The following is a 16,310-nucleotide window of genomic DNA, read 5'->3' on the forward strand; positions in this document are numbered from 1 at the left end:
CAAGTCTACAAACCAGCATTCGTTGGTGAACTGGTGGTAATTACATTGCAACCAAAGGTTGCTTGCAGACTCAAGGCTAAACGAAGAAATCTGAAGCATATTAATTATCGTTACCTGCTGCAAAGCCCCTTTCACTATGAGTTGGTTTCACACTGCTCTGGGAAGGGGGGATGAGGTAAATTTGGAGACACAGAGGGATAAAGTGTATTGACTAAGAAGCAGCATTTTAGGCTCCCTTGTTACTTGGGAGTGTGGCTTCCATTTTTGAACTCAGATTACAAAGAAACGCTGTTCTTACAGAAAATTTCCACAGATTTCAAAGGGAGAGGAAGATCCTGTGTGTGCCAGGGAGGAGTAGCACGTAAAGATGTAAGGCAGAGATACAGTATTTAAAAAGAGAAGAGTAGGGAACATCTATGGGCTTGATCCAAATGTCTACTGAAACTATTACGCTCCTTCCCCAGATTTCAATAGGATCGGGCCCTTGATATTTTATAAACACAGATATATATTTAAAATTATTTAAGAAAGTTAAGATGGGAGAGAGATTGTCAAGTTCCAGCAGTGGTGGTTAGATAGTGTAACACCAACCTCCTAAGAGATGCTACATCAAGATGATCAGGGAATTATGTGCATAAAATAAATCCTCAGGCTTCAAGATAAGAACACACTGCAGTTTCTTGCCATATGCTTCAGACTAAAATTTCTTGCTAGCCCAGCTTAGATTCTCTTCCTTCTCCTTCCTGATATGTTCGAGCTGAGCTCAGCTATTCCTGAGCTGGTTCTAAGCATATTAAGAAAAATGTATGTCAGTGCCCAGTGTAGTTTATTTTTGGTAATCTGAGCTACACGGGCAACCCCTTGTGCTGCTGTTCCACTCTGCTGGGGTCTCTGTGCGTCCTGGGGTCTGCCCAGGGGCAGCAAAGAGCAGAAGAGGGATCTGGATCTGCTCTCTGCAGGGGACTTTTGCGAAAGCTTAACCTCAGCCTAACTGTGCGCTCATTGGAGTCAGGCAGAGCTTTGCTGTGTGGGACATTTAAGGTTGACTTCAGCAGGGAGCAGAACGCTGGAAAAATCTCACAGGAAACAGCTGATTAGAGAAAAGTGGTAGTTTAGGCCGAAGTGAAGAGGAATCTTCTCATTCAGTTAGGATAGACGATTTCGATCAATTTTTGCAGTGGCCAGTGTGCTGTGTCTCTCTTTTACATGAGTGAGGGAGAATGAGGCGGGGGGGGGCGGTGTGGGAAGAGAAAGAGAAAGCAGTTGATTTGACTGAATAAAGATAAAAGAATGCAAGCACCACTGAGTTTGCTGTTTATCTGGACATTGTGTAATGTTGCGGAATCAGATGTGGCTCTCTGGCTTTTGCACAGAAATGCCCAGGGAGAAAACCAGCCTTACTGCTAGCAGGAATGAGAGTTTTTTGGAGGAGCCTTCCTGATCTCCTCCACTCCAAAAAGATACTGTGAATTCATCCAAAGTTAACCTAATCCTTTTTGGTTGGGATGGAGGACTTTAGGTGTTTATTAATTTAGAAACAAAGGAGGGAAGGGAAGGCTGCAGAGGTTGTAAGGAAGAGCAAAGCCCTGGGATTGCAGAAGGTCTGTGAGGTCCCGCCAGGTCTGGATTGATTAGTATTCAGTATTTATAATATCTCCATAATGGTAAAACAAAAGAAAACAAGCCCAGAGAATGCATTTTTAATCATCAATCATTGCTCTTTGTTTGTCATGAATGAGCGGCGAGGGGAAATAGTCTCCCATAATCACCTCCCTTCACATCTCCTGCCACACAGGCCTCGCTGGGTGTGCTAAAAGGGAAATAAATAAACAAGCAGCACATCTCAAAATAAATCCCAGAGACATGGGTGCTACGTGGGTTATCACACCCGCACACAGGGGTCTTGCCGGAGATACAAAGTGGGGGAAGGACGTTTAAAAAGCAGGAGACAAAGACGAAGCATAGATAGGGCATTAAATGCAAGAAAAAAAGGAGGGTTTGAGTTACAGAGGGGCAGCAGGTGAAGGAAGAAGCAGCTTTTGGAGGATGATCAGTGGTGAAATAATCAGTGAGCAAAAGCATGTCAGAATAGGGACTTCTCGTGGACCACAGGACACTGAGATGGAAAGCTTGAAAAACCACCCAATCCAAAAGGATTTCAACCTTTTCAATGTCTGAGGATCACATAATTTTAGGATTTCAATGCGATTTTTTTTTTTGAGGATAGCATTCCTGCTAGAAAAAATATTGAAAAGCCCATAGTTTCTATTAAGAGCCCCCAAAACGATATCTTATCAGGAACAGCACTATGCTGAACTTCTCCGATGGGATCCCTGCTTTGATCTTGCAGCAGTTCTCACAAGGCCTTTATTGTAGTCCCAAATGCCTCTTGGGAGGAAGGGAAACATTATAATTCTCCCTTAATAAGTGAGATAACAGGCTGCTGGGAGGGTACGGCCCAAATTTTCTAAAGCAGGGCTGGTGACTCCACACCCACTCAGTGCGTTTCGCTGAATGTTCTCAGAGAGACGGGAGCCCAGAGCCATCAGGCCAGCCTGTAAGGAATAGACACGCTACATCTGAACCCTATTGAAAAATAATAAAAAGGTAATGACTTTGTCATTACTGGACATGGGTTTGTCTGTTGGCGAGGGGGGAGGAAGGGGAGGTTTTCTGCATTCAGGCTATAAATAATGTTTCCCATTATCCCGTGCCGTTCTCGTGCGTTCCTTACGCAGCCCTTGGTTTACTTCCATGTCACTCAGCCAGCCCGTGAAGCGCCCCGTGCCGTCCGGTCCGTCTGGCACACGCTGCTGGAATAAAAGAGAGGGCCAAGCAACTCCGTGTGCCCATGTCCAGGGCCAGCGTGGCCACCGACACCAAGCTGGGCAGAGATAACACAGCGACCGGCTCCTGCCCGGGACGCGGCTGCCGTGGGACCAAAAGAGAGCAACTGTCAGCCCAGGACACATGTTGGAAGGGATCAGATTTCAGAAAAGTCTGTAGATAAATGGGCCTTGATAATAGCATTCTGTGATACCTGAGAGATGGAGCGTAGAAGGGTTATCGTCTTTTAGGTAACTCGGCTATGCACACTTAGAACAGAGCAGCTCCCACTGCTTAGTAGCAGCTCCTTAAGCAATTGAAACTTGGTTGCAAAGCCGGGCTTTGAACAAGTTTAAACCATTTATTAAAAGGCTAAACTAAATTGCAGTAACTCTGTCTTTAACCAAAATCAGGGCACTCGCCAATGTTTGCGCTGTTTAGTGAAAGACACTCAAAATTGCACATCTCAGTTTAGTAGATGAGGTTTCCTGGTGAAATGCGGACGGGTGGGACCCGAAGAGCTATTGTAACTTGGGACCTATCTGGAAAATAGCAGCATTTAAACTAAAGGTGTGTTTTTAAGTCAATGGCCTGAAATGTAGATGCCTACAAGGATATTTTTAAAACTGCATTTATATAACTAGCTTGATATAATTAAGAACTGATTTAAGCTCAAACAAAATAACTCCCTCTTGCACCCAAATTGGAGTCTCCACACTGAGAATTGCATCTGTTGAACTAAATTAGTCAGAAAATCAGGGCAGCTTTATGCTGTAAACAGACTTAGAGCTGTGGAGGATATTCCAGTTCTGTGTCCGGCTCTGCCACTGATTCACTGTGTCCCTAGGCAAGACTCTTAAGTTTTCCATCTATAAAGTGTAATAAAACCTACGTAGGTGCCAGGTGATGTAGTGCTTAATTAATTAGTAAATTAATATAATGAACTCTAACTTGAAGGTCTGTATCAGCACAAATGAATTGTTAATATAAATTTTTATTATTTATTGCTATTTAGTTGATTATTTTCTAACACGGGCAGGCTATTACAAACATACAACTTCACACTTGAATTCCAGTTTTGTTATTGTTGTTGCTTATTTATTATTTTCTTCTGCATTTATTTATTGCCTTTAGTAGCCTCCTTTAGGGCTAAGTCCCGGAGTACTGGATATTACCCAGACACACAGAATAGTCAAGTCACTGGGGAAGTTTGGGCCGGAACTGGGCTTAAATGCCAGATACTTCTTACTAAATGCCAAATCTTTTGCTTGAACCTTTATAGTTTTAAGGCAAATAAAACAGATAAGGATAGATTCTGAGCTGAGTAAATTCTTGCCTGCCCTCATTTCTACCAGCCGAACATCAGTATCAGTCTGTACACCTATAATTTGTCCCACACAGTTTCAATATTTTTATTATGTACTTACACACTGATATTCATTATATATATTTCTAAACAAAAGTTGGAAGTTTCAAAACGCAGGGCCTGATTGTCTTCAATATAAACAAGGTTGCCCCACTGCTGCCAGTGAAGCGACGCCTGCTCTGCTTGGAGGATTTGGACCAGGGTACAACGGGGATCAAATAAATTTCTTTTTTTTCTGAAGTGTGCATATGCAGAGAAATAGTTGACTGTGAGAAAGTGGCACCTGACAAACACTGACCACATGATATTCTCTGATTACTTGTGCCACTTGCATAAAAAATAAGAGCAGATAATATTAAACCAGCAACTGAAAAAAATGCCTCCTCTTTCTTCGCAATTCTCATTTTCCATTACGAAACTAAGTAAATCCACCAGATTTTTCTAGTGCAAGTCTGAGTGATTTCTTCATTTGTGTAGTGAGTTGTGAAGTGGGATGAGAGGTCCTGGGCAGGACCTTGGTCTGTGCTGGGTTTGGTAAAGGTCACTCCCACCCAATGGCCACTGGGCGGTCTGTATGAAATAGAGAACTGTTTCGGTCCAGTTTGGTAAACTGGTCAGCCTGGACCTCAGCCTCCTTCTCCCTTATAAGAGATTCAGTGCCTCTTTGAGGAATTAATGTGGCTTGTAGGCCTGTGTACAGCGATCGGAACAAGGCGTCTAAACCTGATTCCCTATCGCCACGCGCCTCAGAACAACAGGAACCCCTTTCATAGTCCTTCGTCTTCCCCTCTGAAAATGCAGTGGCCAGGACACAGCAGGGTGAGCTGAGGACAGAGCCAGAGCCCTCGTCATGTGTTTCTGTGCTTTTGTCATTTTAATCCAGACCCTTCTCGTGTTGTTTTAGCATCATTTTTCTTGTGTGAGTAATTTTTTAAGGGTACATAAAGTTTGCTCAGGCTGCACTTGCACGGCTTAGCCAGACGGAGCGTGCTCTGGGGTACATACTGGGTGTGAATAAAATACATTAATGTTTAGTCCACAGTGAAGGTGTAGCCTATACGCTTTACCAACAGCTGTCCTGTCATCACTCTAAATATTCTGTTCACTTGTGTATGGCTTGTACTACCTCATCATGCTCATCTCTCGCTCCTGCCCAGCAGCGCAGGAAGGAACGTGATAGATATTTGCTCTCTGTGTCCTTGCACCGCACAGATAATTGCAGTTTGCCTACACAAGCTGCACTCACACCACCCCAGCGTGGAAATCAGAGGACCCTGAGCAAAGGGAGGAACCATTCACAAAGTTGGGTATAAGAGATAAATTTCTGGATCTAACCAAGAGTTGTGGACAGCAGACATAGAGGATGGCCTAATAATGAGTTTGGATGCTGTTATTGCTAATTGCTGAATGATAAATAGCACGAAAGGTGTCCTACAATTTCAGTCCGTGGAAATTTATTTGAAATATGTAGCTCAATACAACCAATGTCTTATGGGCTTGCAGTGAGCAGGATGTCCTCTCCCCAAGGGCAGCAGCTAATGGTGTAGCTACATGGTACGGCAGCTGAAGAGAGACTGGGAACAGATGAAACTTGTTTGGTGATGGAGGTACACATGGATCTGAGCTGCCAGGGATCTTGTGCAACTGGGCTGTTTGTTTGTTAAATGTTCAGGCGAGCAGGAAATGGTGAAGATAGGAACCAGAACTGTGTAAGGTCTCGCTGGTTTTAGTAAATGCTGATAAAGGAAACCATAAAGGGAAAAGGCAATGATAGTGATGTCTGAGACTGCTTTTGGATTTTTTTTCGCTGTTGTGTTATATATATATATATATAAAAGAAAAGAGGAAAAAAAAAGGTGGCATTTTGGTTTAGAGGTCTTTGGTTAAAGGTATTTAATCCCAAGGAGAGAGAGGTGGTCTGGTTCAAGTCAAATCCTGAGCGGTGGGCAAGGAACCCCCATGGGCAAGAAGAAAACTGACTCTGTACGGAACTGTCCTGCTCCCCGCGTACATCTCACTCTGCTTCTGTTAGAGAAGGTTATTGTTGAATTTGCCAGTGCTGTCAAACCATAGCACAGATTTTTTGAGAAAGCAAATAGTATTTTAGAGGAAATCAGAGTGAAATTGGGTATGAATAGGATTAGTAAAAGGCTCCTGAGATTCCTCCACCAATGGCCATGTTGCTCCTTTCTTAGTCTTTCTGTGTTTCAGACCCACTTTTATGATAGATGCAGATGCCAGCACTTATGGTTTGGGGGCAGTATTGACACAAGAACACAAAGGACTTGTGAGGGTGGTGCCTTATTACAACACTAAATTAGCTGGAGAGAGATTACTGTACCACTTAAAAGGAACTCCCGCAATGGTTAAATCTATACAGCATTTTCATCCAGTGTTCAACACGGAAGTAAAATTGCTTTGGGTTGATGACAGGAAGATGCTGCATAAATAGTTAAGTATGCATCATTTGCAATTTGCTAAATTATTTTCTTTCTATCTAGAACGGGCTGTGTAAGGTGTCATTACCTTGTGTTCTGACTGTGGAGCCGTGTGCACCGGGGCCTTTCCTGGGAACTGCTGTGGCAAACATCAGATGGGCCGAATGGGGCTTTGCACCAGCAAACTTCAGGAATTAAGAACCAAAAGGTCAAAAGACACAAGTTAAGCATGTGGAGTGGGGCTCTAAAACACACACAAAGAGAGCTTTTGGGCAAGGTGTGGTTTGGAAGGAGGCTTGAAGCTGTTGTCAGCGGGACAGTTTGTAGGGTGTCTGAGCCTCCCGCCGCGTGCAGGGGAGCACAGACGTGAGAGCTCTTGGGCGATAAACGCAGCCGCCTCAGAAACACTTCACGGTCCCCAAGTTCTCCTCCTAACTAGGACAACTCCACAGCACTCCAAAATTAGCCGACTCCCAAGCAGAAGGAAGACCATTCAGTCTGCGTTCAGCACCCCAGATGAGAGAAATGCAAAAAAGTGAACAAGAGAAAATAATAAGTAAATGCAATTAAAAGTAACGATGCAGATTTAATTAAAGAGCCCTGTTCTCCCAACCCTTCATTCTTCAGGGATGCCTCATAAGCAAGAATTCATCGCTTAGGACATGCTCTTTTATGCTTTTATACCAGAAGTTGGGACATTTACTTTTAGAAACGCATGGTTTTTAACCTGGCAGCATCTCTCTAGCATACAAATTCAAGAAGTTTGGTCTTTTTATTTTCAGCAATTTATAAATACTTGCCATAGTTATTATAACAGTCTCACACAGTCATATTTACTTTAATTATCCCATTCTCATCCCCATTTTCCTGCTTTCTTATTGTGAGCAGGTGAAAATAAATAACTACAGAATGACGAATACCAAATAATATTCAAATAAACAAAAGCCCAGATTCTGTAAAGGCGCAGACACTTTAAACACTATGAGTATTTCCACAGAAATACATCTCGCTACTGTAAATTCAGCCTGGTTAGTAAAAGTCTGGTCTTTACAGGGACCTAAATATTTAACTCAATAGATGTACATTGCTAAACTTGTCTGTTTAAAATTCATGAGTCAGACTCCCCCCTTCCCTGAGCTGCCAAATTACAGGATTTTCTCAAAAGCTATTAAAAATCCATTTCTTTGGAAGTTTCTTATTTGTCCTCTGGCTTTTGGGAGCACTAGGCCACATTTCCAAGCTTCCTTGTGTAAACACAAGTGCTAGAAACATGTCATTCCAGGAGCTGGGGATCAAAGGAGAACACCAAATATTGGAAGACTCACAATAAAAGCTCAAGAGCTGGCAGCAGTCCTGCAGGCACTCATGTACGTGAGTCACTTTTACTCACATGAGTAGTCACATCGAAATCAGAGGAATTAGTCTATTATTATTAATTATTGTTATTATTTATGTGTGTGGCAATAGCACGTAGGAGCCGTGATCACGGAGCAAGGCCCCATTGTGCAAGGCGCCGACAAATCCAGAGCAAAACTGTGGTTTCTGTCCCAAAGACCTTACAGTGTAAGCATCGGACAAGAGGCAACAGGTGGAGACAGACACAGACAGGGAGGCGCATGGGGAGCGCGAGACGCTCCTGCAAGGGGTTCTATGTGGGTGTGCTGATGCAGAGCTCCCCGCTCCCAACAAGTGAGGTTGTTCGGGAGTTTACAGGTTTGCACGGCTTGGGCCTAGAGCCCAAATCCTGCGAGCCCTGGGATGGAGGCAGGTACGTTCACCTGCACGCAGTCGCGCAGACTGAATCCGGGCAGAGGCGGGCAGGCAGGTGTAGTGTGCAACTCCACACCCCGCGGTGGAGGGCTGAGGTGCCCGTGAGCCGAGGCTCTTGGTTCCCGGAGAGGGAACCAGGGGATGAAGGAAAGGATCTCGTATTATTTTGCAGAACCACCACCAGAGAATGTGCACAGATAGCTATAATGTACATTAACTGCCTCAGTAAGAACATAGAGCTGAGAAAGAAAAGTTAGAGCTGAAGAAAGTTGTTTCTTAACATAAAAATGTGATGCCTGCCTGTTGGAATTTCAGGTGCAAATGTAGGGGAACCCTCGGCTCTGATCCTGCAGAGACATCCCCTCAAACCAATCCAGGCTGCCCCTGGCTTGCACGTCTGTTCCTTGACTTTTTCTGCAAAAGCGAGTCCTGTGCATAAATGCCAGCAAAGTGAGACTGCAGACCACTAAACCCAGAAATAGGATAGTTGTAGATGCAATGAGACAGTGGTTAGTTCTAAACTTGAGTGTAATCCAGACTAAGAACATAAGCAAAAGTACCGAAGTTTAGAAGTTTGTGAAATAGGAACTGAATATTATGCCTAGGAAAACCAGCTGGAGAATAAAGAAATAGACGCAGCCTAGTTATTTGTGATCTCCATGGAGTTGAGTCTTAGGGAACTAAGGTGGGCAGAGATCGCCAGGCTGCAAACTAGAAAATTTTAGAAAACTTGTAGTGCCTCGCTGGGGAGGAGGACGGATGGGGTAGAGGAACCGCCTGGTGCGGGGACAGGGCAGGAGATGGGGGAAATGGGGACACTTTCTCGTCTTTTCGCTTGCCAGGGGAGGGCGGTCCGGTCCGGGTTTTGCAGGCGCCGCTCCCTTGCCTGCCTGCCCTGCCTGCCTGGAGACCGAGTCCGCTCCGTGCCCGCTCCCTCCCCGCCGCTCCCCCCTTCCCCTCCCCGGGCGGGCCGGGGCAGGCGGCGGCGGGCTCCAGGCCGGGTTTTGCGCGCCGCCCGCCCTCCTGTTAGAAATAGGAAAATTCAATAATCAAAGCAAAGGGGAGCGCGAGGAGGAAAAATCCGGGATCAGGGCAAGTTTGATGGCGCATGCGCGCTGCAGCCTCCATCCCAAACACACACACATTTCCCTTGACTTGGAAAGTCACCCAAAGCAGCCCCAAGTGCAGGTAAGCCCGTCCGCTCCCGCCCGGCACCGACCACGGCCCCGCCGCCGGCAGCCCCGGCTCGGTGGCGCCGGGGCCGGGGCGCTGCGCGGGCGGGCGGCCGGCGGCGCTGCCCGGCAGGTGGGCACCGCGCCGCGCTCCGCGTCCGGCTCCCGCGGGGCAGCGCCCGGGCTCCGCGGGCAGCGGCCGGCAGCGGGGACGGCGGCGGCTGCCCGGCTCCGCGGGAGGCGGGCAGCGGCGGGGGTGCCGCGGCGGCGGGGGGCCCGCGGCGGCGGGGCAGCGCCGTGCCCGCTCGGCGGCGGAGCCGGGGCCGCGGCGGCGCCCGTCAATTTCCAAGACTTTGGCAGGAGCCCGGGCAGGGACGGGGGAACACGTGTTCCCGCTCCGCGCCGGGCGCAGGTAACCGCAGCCGCGCCGCCCGGGGGTCCCGGCGCGGCCGGGCGCAGGCATCGGGGGGACGGCGGCAGCGGCGGCAGCAAAGTTGGGCGAGCGGCGGCGGGAGCGCTCGGCGGGCAAGGGCCGGTTGCCGGCGGGGCGAACCGTGCCGGGGAACTTTCTGCAAAGTGGCCGAGCTGGGGGCCCGCAGCGCTTCGCCCGGCGCCCGCAGCGGACCGGCCGCAGCCCCCCGGCGGGGATGGGGCGGGCAGGGGCCGCGGCGGCTCGGAGCGCGGCTCGGGGCAGCCGGTGCCCGGCCCCCCGGGCGAAGCAGCAGGTTATTTTTACCCGGTGGCATTTGCAGAATGCGCAGCTGATTTGCCATCCGGAGCCAGGAAGTTTCCCCCCTCCGCCTCCTTCCCCTTCTCGCCCCCTTTCCCCCTTTCCCCCGTGCGCGGCGGGGCAGCGGGGGGCGGCCCCCCGGGGCCGGGGCTGTGGCGGGCGGGGGCGCGGGCCGGGGCTCCCGGGGGAGCCGCTGCCCGTGTCGGAGGCTCTGGGGACGGGGAACAGGTGTCCGAGCCGTCACTCAGAGTCGGGCCGGCGGGGGGGGCCGCGGGGCGCGGACGGAGAAGGCGAGGAGCGGACCCGGGCCGGGACCCCGAGCGCCGGTGGCGGCGGAGCGGGGCGGCGGGGGGCAGAGGAGGAGCGGGGCTCGGCGGGCCGGCCAGCCAGCTGTCAAGAGGCTCGGGCGGGCGTGGGGCTGGCGCGGCCGCTCTCCCCGCTGCCAGCGCCGGTGCCGCTCGGCTTCGCGGCGAGCAACTTCTTCGGCAAACTTTTAAGGCTGGGTCGCCGCCGGAGGCTGCTCTGAATCACGGCGGGTTTGATCGATCGGCCCGAACCCTCCTGCCCTTTGGGGCTGGAAAGGTGAAACTTTGAGGAGCTGCTCGTCCACCTTCCGTGTGCCCCCTCCTGTCCGCCCCGCGCTGCACAGCGGGGCCGGTCCCTGCTACACCAGCTGCCTCTCCTAAACTTCATTGATGAATTTATTTCCTCTATTGATTTGCTGACTTTTAGCGTAAAATAATTTCTTGCGAAGGTTTTGGACTTCTTGTTTCCACAAGTCCTGCCCGCTTCCCACCTACCCTTTATTAGCGTGTCGTTGCCACCTCGTTAGCTACCCTAAAGGTGGTTTGGAAGAGTTTATGGGGGAATATTGTTGAACTTCAGTAATCAAGTTTCCAGATCTTATGCCTCCTGTTTAATTTATTAGACTAGTTATTTATTCTGTTGATGATAATCTGTTGCTGGTTTCTATGGAGATGTTAAACTGATCTCTTTCAGAAATCAAACTCCATATGCACTAAAACGTTTAAAGGAGCAGCGTCCCCTTTTGTTTTCAGACTTTGTACCTTTTCAGTGCTTTTATTGGGCTCCTGTATATTTTATATATTAAAGCCTGAAGTTGAAGCTTTGTGCAAGACAGAGCCTATTATGGCTAACAGAAAGTCAGGGCTTTGATCCTTTTTTTTGCATCATCATTTAAAACAGATCATTTTTCCCCCCTCATCACACAAGATAGCAGAACCCTTTCAAGATCAAAGAGTCCAGCTAAAAACTATTGTTTAAAAAAATAGAAAAAGAGCCAGTTAAATTATGGGGATGTTTCCTTAATCTGCTTATTTTGTTCTAAAAGATATATTTTTTTTAGCAGTGAAAACAACAACAACAACAGAAACTTGTGGCAACTATATTGTTATTTTTATACCTCCCAAGTCTTTTTAATGTTAAAATAAGTTCAAAGTCAAATATCTCTAAAGATAAAGTGCTTGTTAGGGTGTTTTTATTACTTGGTGTCTAAATGTGGAAGGTCAGAATCCAGAAAGCTACCGCATTAGTGAAGGTTTTAATAGTCTTTGTCTCATCTTAATGAGAGAGAAATCTAAAAAACATTTTCTCCGCAACATTTATAAATTATTTCAAATAAGTCTCTCTGCATGTAACTCAGTTTTCATTATTTCTTAACTTATCCATTGCATTATTACATGTAGTTCAGTGTAATATCACTTTATAAAAAGTAATTGAGGTGAGAGAAGAATTTTTTTTATGCTTAAAATTGGAGAAGTCGTGGTGAGCTGGTGTGTTGATCAGGCTGACGCACGGTGCTCACCAATTGTGGTTTTTTGCTCGTCTGCTGGAAAAAAAGTTAAAAGGTTTGCAAAGAAAATACTACCAGCACAATGCATGTTTAGCACAGTAAAATACCTCTTGTACTTTCTCCTAGTATATCTTCAGAATGTTTCCACTCCCTGAAACAGAGACGTTTTTCCTCTCGGTGTGCTTCTGTACTCATCTGAAAAATAAAATAATAATCTCAGAGGAAATAGTGCATGTAACCCTTACGACTCATATATGTTTGTGTGTCTGTATACGTTTATATTTCACATATATATACACATGCATATGGAAAACACCTAGGTGGTTTATGATATGTCCATACTGGCCCTTTTTCTTTTTTCCTTCTCAATTTCTCTCTCCTTTTTTTTTTTTTTTTTTTTTGGTGATTCATAGTGTGGTGGCTAATTTAAAATTTTTTGCTAAATATTCTGTTTATTTATTGGATTTGAATTGCAAACAGAATTGACTCTGCCAAGTAAAAAGAGGAGGGGGGAAAAAAAGGAAACACTATGGCTTTAAACTCAGGAGTTTGCATATTCTCATTGTATCTTTCCCCTTTGCTAATTATTGTGTTGTTTTCAGAGCAAATATGTCATATCCATGGCGACCAGGCAGGTTTATTGTCTTTCAGAAGCAATAGCTCACATAAGTAATTAATGACTTCTTTTTTTTTCCTCTGGCTTAGGTTAAACAGATCATTCAAGGAAAGTCATATCTCTCTCTCCCTCTCTCTCTCCTTTTTTTTTTTTTTTTTAGCCCAGTGACATAAGAACATGAGTTAGAACAAGAAAATACTTTAACCAAGAAGTCAACAGCTTATTTTTCCTCATTTCTTTTTAAAAGCTCCAAGTGTCAGCTTTCCCCACACATGACGTTGTCATTCTCGCGGTTCCGAGCGCAGCCCTTGGTGCAGGGAAAAGCCACCGAAAGCTGGAGTTCAGTTGGTGGTTGTACAGCTGAGCAAAGTGTGCGCGGGTGTCCATGTGTGGGGAGGTTTTATTCTTGGTTAAGGGGTTTGCTGTGTACTGGGAAAAAAACCAAAACAACATTTCCCTCACTGTTCCCACCCCCCGCCCCTTTCTGTCTGTATTAAAATCAGTGTTAAAATAAAGGTGTGTTTTTGTATCTTAGATTGTAATTCAAACAGTTTCCAGGAAAGAATTAGTAATTCATTATTATATACAGCATATATACACACACGCTTGAGCTCCACCCAAAACAATCAAGCTAGCTGGAAAAAAAAAACTTATTTCCTTTTTCTTTTCAAGTCCAAGCAAACTTGCACAGTGACTTTCAACAGCTTATTAAAAATAGTCCCCCATTTTTGCAAGGAGTTTGCTGCAGGTATGAATCTTGTCCTTTCCCTTTCCAACTCTGTTCCCATTAAAGCTGAATGTGCTATCTGTCCAAGCCAGGGGCTGGCTATCCGCTCTGATTTACTGAGGTGGGGATTTTCTTATTCCGCCCCCCCCCAGCACCTTCACCCCTGTTTTGGTTTTGCTAATTTCATTTTCAGAAGGATTTATATACAGTCCAGCTATATAAATTTCTTGGGAGATAAAAGCGTTGCAGACTTCCATAAACAAAAGCTTTTACTTGCATCCTGTCTTCCTTTTTTTCTTAAAATAAAAAGAAAAAAAACCCCACAACCCTAAAAACAAAACCCCAAGCCATCCGATTGAAGGTATTGTAAATGTATGCTGGTAATGATTCTGTATTCCACGATGCTGCTACTTTAACTTTTAAAATCTGTTTCCTTTCTGGTTTGTAACATTAATCAAAGAGCCGCTTCCTTCCAATTTTTCCACAGACTGGGGCTAATTAGAACCACTCGAATCATATTTTGTAAATTCCATGTGGATGTTACTTTAGGTTTCGAGATCGCGAATGCTTCGGGTTCAGTCTGGCTAGGCACTCTTAGGGTTATTTTTATTAATGTTTCTGTCTCCCAAAGCAATTCACGGTTTCTCTCCGTTTACCCCACATAGATTTGTGGGTTCAGGCACAGGGATGTGTCGGAAATAGACGGTACAAGTGAGGAAAAAGAAAAGCTGAGGACGAAGGAGATTTTGTGGTGTAGTTTCCAAAGAGCGACAGAGAACCCCCTAAGTAACGTGAAGCTGAGGATTCAACAGACTTGCTAATTGAGCCCTTAACCTCCTGATGTCTATATCAGAAAAACAGAATCTAGCAGAGGGAGACAAAGAATCAAGCAAATACTGAGTGGGAGGAAGCTGGGGTGGCAACTGAAATATTGAAGGATAGTTCAGGATATGTATAAATCTGTATATCACATTTCCTTAGGTTCAGTTTTTCCCTCTGGTGAAACGTAGCTGGTTTAAAGGTGGCTTTGGGAGAACCTGATGTTTCTAATGCAGCCGAGAGCCTGGTGTTTCTGTGGCGTGAGCAGATGCAACTTGGAGAGACTTCTCTTGGAATTGGTGTTTATGTTTCCCTGTTTCCTTTTGTTTTTGAAGGTCTGACTGGTGATTTTTTTTTTTTTTTAAATTTTTATGGGAAGTTAAACACCAGAAGTTGGGAGTTTTCAGGTTGCGATTATTAGGCTGTGCTAAAGGGATTTGCATCGAACCAGTTTGAGCACCCGGCAAGGCGACCGCTTCCATGCTCTGCTACCGTATTTCTCTCCTATACATTTATTTACCTAAATAGGGCATCCAAGAATTCAGGGGGCAGTGGGCTCACAAGAGAGATCTCAAAGTTAACTTGCTTTTGGTATATAAGACTGCAGCTTCAAAGAAAAGCAAGAGCGCATCGTAAATTTTGCTAAAATTAATCAACCGTTTAAGAGCTCCACATTAACGAGGTTTTCCAGGCAAGCAGCTTTCTTCTCCTCTTCTTCTTCTTCTTTCTCATGCAAAGTCCGAGAGGGTTGGGGTAGAGGGGGGAGAATATGAGTAAGAAGAAGAAGGGGTGGAATTTGAGTAGAAATAATAAAAACAAAAAAGGCTGGATTTGTAGAATATAAATCCTCATGTGTCCTTGATCCATATTGTCAGGGTTTTTTTTTTTTTTTTGGTCGGATTTGTCCTGTGTGCCTTTGACGGAAAAGGCACGTAGAGAGAGAGAGAGAGCGAGCGCGACAGAGGGGGAGAGAGAGAGACGTGTCACTGCTTTGGAGCTCATTATCATTCTTAATAAGTCTTAAGGAATAAAGAGGAGCATTGAGTGTAAATGCTGGGTAATCCTAACACTCCTCAAGGTGAGAGGAGTCTCGAGGACACAGAGGAAGAGAGCGAGGAGGGGGCTACTGCAGGGGCAGGAGAGGAGATGTGGATGAAAGTGGTTTTTGAGGGAGTGGGCACGGGCCAGTAGGGCTTGTGGCTCCAGGGCACTTTGGTTTTGTTCCACAGGCCCGTGCCAGGGAAAGTTGGCTCCAAGTTTGCATCCCAAAGATGATAAGCAACCCAGCTGGACCTTGGTGCTGAAATATTAGCCTCTAATGGTGGTGTTCTCCTCTGACAGTCTTGGGTTTGAGGAACAAGTCTGCTGTCCTCCCTTCTTCCACCCAAGCCGAAGGGTCTCGCACCCCGAGGGCTCTTTGCCTCCCTTTGGCACCTGCTTCCTCGCTCACTTCTCAACCTGCACACCCCGTCCTTAGCTCCTTTGTGTTTGAGTCTTGTTGGATGGCACATCTCCTTCTCTCTGCCTGAATTCCTGAAAGCAGCTGCCTCCCCACTCCCTCATGCCGTGGGTACCAGGGGCTGGGAGCACGGGGGCAGCTGCCCAGACTTCCTTAGCTCCTTCTGGTGGGCTCTGTTATTCAAACTTCAGCCTGACAGCAAAACATGGACATATCTTTGAATCCCCTGTAGGTTCCAGGCTACCTCCTTGGCAGCGTGTTTGCAGTTGCATTGGAGGATTTGAGCCTGGGTAGCAGTAAGAAAGAGGACACCAATGGAGTGAATTCAGGGGCTGGGCTACTTGCTCTGATGATAAGGAGTCAGGAACCTGCATGCGTCGCTGAGTCCTTCCCTCTCCAGGCAGATTTCACCATACTCATTTGAAAGGGTGTGCATGTTCCTTTTGGAAAAAAACCATGCCAGGGTTGGCAGAGCCCTTCTTGCTGTGCTCATGCGTAATGGAAGATGATGAGCCTTCCGTGGTGCCCACTGGCCTTTCTTTCTGGTCTCTTATCTCAAGTCCAGTTGCAGCTA

General features: G+C 46.4%; 2 protein-coding genes across 4 annotated transcripts in view; one reads left to right on the forward strand and one right to left on the reverse strand.

The window, feature by feature from the left end:
• Positions 1-16,310, reverse strand: part of UBIAD1 (UbiA prenyltransferase domain containing 1) — a 326,949-nt gene that overhangs the window by 209,886 nt on the left and 100,753 nt on the right. The window lies entirely within an intron of this gene.
• Positions 9,450-16,310, forward strand: part of CASZ1 (castor zinc finger 1) — a 183,593-nt gene continuing 176,732 nt past the window's right edge. For 2 of the 3 annotated variants that reach the window (XM_065650274.1, XM_065650276.1), the window contains exon 1: positions 9,450-9,588. The gene's annotated coding sequence lies outside the window, so the exon portion shown is untranslated. Of the gene's footprint in view, positions 9,589-9,928; positions 9,985-16,310 lie in introns of those variants that run through there. The other variant, XM_065650275.1, reaches the window with a different exon arrangement.

Source organism: Caloenas nicobarica, chromosome 22, assembly GCF_036013445.1.
Source record: "Caloenas nicobarica isolate bCalNic1 chromosome 22, bCalNic1.hap1, whole genome shotgun sequence".
Taxonomy (NCBI): Eukaryota; Metazoa; Chordata; class Aves; order Columbiformes; family Columbidae; genus Caloenas; species Caloenas nicobarica.